The sequence below is a fragment of the Anopheles marshallii genome, chromosome 2 (assembly GCF_943734725.1).
Source record: "Anopheles marshallii chromosome 2, idAnoMarsDA_429_01, whole genome shotgun sequence".
Lineage (NCBI taxonomy): Eukaryota > Metazoa > Arthropoda > Insecta > Diptera > Culicidae > Anopheles > Anopheles marshallii.
This window is the reverse complement of record NC_071326.1, coordinates 39,665,832-39,669,637: the sequence shown is the minus strand read 5'-3', so window position 1 is coordinate 39,669,637 and position 3,806 is coordinate 39,665,832.

Sequence of the window (3,806 nt, the reverse complement as noted above, 5' to 3'; positions counted from 1 at the left end):
TGCTGTGTCGGTTCGTTTATAGGCTCGCGGTAACTGGGACCAGTTGGGGATGTTGTATTACACCTCCCCGGGAAGTAGTGTGGCCGGCTAGCCAGTGAACAACGGCAAAGGATGCTGAAGCATACGGCAATGCGGAGTGATGCGTATCGTGAATGTTACGCTAAGTGTATGTATGTATGCTTGCGCTTACGATAACGGATACTTTATCGATCGCACTTTTGCTCCACTTTTAATGGTATTTTCCTTTGTTATCTCTCCTTCTAACCACTGACTCGTAGCAGAACACTTTCATTTAGCACCTCACGGTATACTACGTGCACCGATGGATACGCACAACTCGACACACGGACACGCGATCGTAGGGCAAACAACACAAACACACAGTGCAGGTCGAAGAAATCGCACCGACAGCACAACAACACTACTCCACCATTCGAGCGATATTTGCACAATGGATGAACGTATGCGCTCTAGCACAGCGCGGGCCGTTCGCGAAACCTCCTCAGAACCGAAACGCACAGACTCCGCACGAGATCCAAGCAGAGCGCGCGAGCGAGCACGCGAGAGTGTGTCGGTGCCGTGCGTGTGCAGTGTGCCGGAGAGTGAACGTGTGTATACTACTGAGATGATGTAATCTCTAGGTCGCAGCAGGCGAGCAACTGTGATGCACCGATTCGTCCCTAGCACACTATTGCATCCTTTTTTTTGTGTTGTTCTCTTTCTCTTTTCTCTTAAGCAACGTCACGTCCTTTTGTGTCACTGGCCAAAAAAAAAAACAGATGCGCGAGCTCTAATCACCCTGCGAGTAAATACACAAAAACGCTCTCCTTAATCTATTTGTATTGGGCGGCACACGTCCCATCACACAACGCAGAAAAAAAACCTGTCACTTTACGCTCACGACGACGCACAAGAGAAGGGGGATGCTTCATAAGTGACCAATTTCTTACCCGATTTCGCAAAAACAAGCGGACGGCGAAGAAGTATGTGACATCCGGGGGTAGTGTCGTTACTACGGCTCGGCAGCATCAAATAATGGCTTTTTAATGATTCACTGATCCGTCACAAACACACAAACAGACACACAGAAACACTGCAAAACGTTGTAATGAAATGAGATAAAATCCGTGAGATTCGTAAGTCGCGGTTTTTTTTTCGGAACCGGTGGCCCGCTGGAAGGAAAAGAAGAAAAAAAAACATACAAAATGTCACTGCCCGACCGACACAACCACGGACGCTGCGGAGATAACAAACAAAAGGTGGAACAACACGACATTAAAGCGAGACGGAAAGATCGCGTCGGTTCGTTTTAAATGAGCGAAATTGGTATTATCTCGATTCGCGCGTTTGCTTCTTGCGGATTCTTGCAAGAATAACTCACCCCCTAGTATCACAGGAGTGCAGGGACGGGGAAGAGAGTGAAGGGGAAAGGGGCGGGAGGAGTTAATTGTGTGACAGTCGTCGAAAGCAGACGACGGGCGGGCTTGTGTATGTGTCTCGACGGTGTATTTATATATCACCCGCTTTCCAACTGTTGGGGAGCGGATTATGAAAGAAATGATCGTAATTGGATTATCGTGTGTGTGTGTGTGGGCTAGTGTATGTAGGTTTTCCTTTGAGCCCTTTCCTATTTCCACCCGGCATTTTTCATTCAACCATTGCTATACTACCAGCCGTAAAATGATACTGCACCAAAGCCTACTACTCAGCTCGTGACTGAGATGAGATCGATTTTGGTCGTCTATGCGTATTTCTTTCATTTATTATTATTAGTTTTTGAGGGGGTGGGGGATTTTGGACGAGGCGTTGATGATTATACACACATGAAACCAATCTTCATTTTTCCGCCTCCTGTGATTTCCATTTTACACACATTGGGAATGCCCCGCATTTTTCTCCGTAATCCAGAAAACTCACCAGACCTTTCGGGTTCGCGCAGTTCTCTTCTCAATTTTCTAGATGTTCTTAATTCTCTCGCGGAGCCACGCACAGAACACACGCTTTTGTGTGACAACAATGGACAACGGTGGTTCGGTATGCGCCTTAGGACAACACCGAACACCTTCCCTGTCACCGCGGTGTCCCTTTACATCCTTCCAAGCGATCTGGTTGTTAGACGACGTAGTAGTATACCAATCACACACACTCACACAACGACACAATCCAAATGTATGCTACCGTACCCCACACAACCGGAAGCTGCTTTATTGCATTAGCTGCAGTGCGTTGCAGTTGGTGAAATCCAAAATTTACAACCTCGATTCGTTCGTGGCACAAATGCACAATAAAGAACAATAGTGTGTAGGAAGCAAACAGCCAACAACAACGTCACCACGAAACGGCGAAAGTCGCTCCAATTACCTTCAATGAATGGCTAGAATCGTCCACTTGTCTCCCTTGGCACTTTTGGGACCAGAATAAGGGTGGCAACAACAGAACAGCGCCGCTTTTGAGAAACACACCACCATCCGTCACCAGCCAAAACTGCTTTCGTGTGTTGGTTGACGCTGATGTGCTGTTGTGGACTGTGGGGTAACCAAGGTGGGAAGGGTTAGTTGCGTTGAAGGGTGGCAGAAGAAAAGGGAACGGAAAACATACAATGCATGTCCAACAGTGATGACAGTTTGTGCAAGTAATATATTTGTTCTGTACTTTGCACAAAATATGTCAATTTTTTTAAATTTCGGTGTTTCGAAAGAGCTTTATTTTATGTTACTAACCATTTTTTTATTGGTTAAAAGGTGTTTTTTTAGATAAAATTGTAAAAATGGGAGATCAAATTATATGTATCAATGTGATTCATTTTAACATGTTTTACACATCATCAGACCATGAGCATTTGAAAATTAAGCTGAAAAGTAAACATATAAAAAAGAGCGAACAAACTTCGTGAAAACCAACCGTTGTGCCAGCAGGTATTTTTTACGACCGCTTGAAATGCGTTTACAATCCACAATCGAAAGGTTTTCTTTCTTCTGTAGCAAACAGCAAATAAACAAAACTGATGAATAGAGCAAAACTGCTCAAAGAAAAGCCAAAAATATGCGTCGGAAGAATGTAATGAAATTAATATCGATAATGCAGTTTAAGTTTTATCCCATCTCAAATGAATGTACATTACACCACAATCGTTGTACAAAATCATAGTACTAGAAGAACACTTCCTCAGGTGATTTATTCTTTCTATAAAGAGTACATTATTACGTTAAGTGTAAGCATAAGAATTGTATCCTTCTTGTTACGATCCAAAATAACTCTAAATCAAACCAAATCCTTTTCGCCGGGATGAGTGTATATCGTACCAAGCGCGGGAAACGAAAATAAATACATCAGTTACAATTTGTCGCTGTAAAATGGTTTTGATTTTTACTTGCGAAGCGCGCACTAAAAACCATCTCTGGCCAGATTTTGTTCCCTGCTGTTGCACTATTGGTTAGAAAAAAAGGTTCACGGAGAACCGAATGTTTCCGAATACGTGCCAGCCTAGATAAATACTGTGAAAATTTTGCTTTTGCCTATCGTGGAAGGTAAACTCAAAACAGCTCGCTTCTTCAAATTGATTGTGCGAACTCCTATATTTGTCTACCTCTTCTGTTTCATCGCTTGATAAGATTGTTCGACTCACTACGTGAGAAAAGACGTTCTCATCCCGCCGATGGGAGAGAAATTAGATTATTCGACGTTATGTCCTAGAGGGGTTTTGTTTAGTTATAAATCGAAGCAATAGTTAACGACGTCACATTACAATTTTGTAATTATAATTAGCTGCGGTGAATGGAATCGTACCTTTCTGGCCAGATACACTC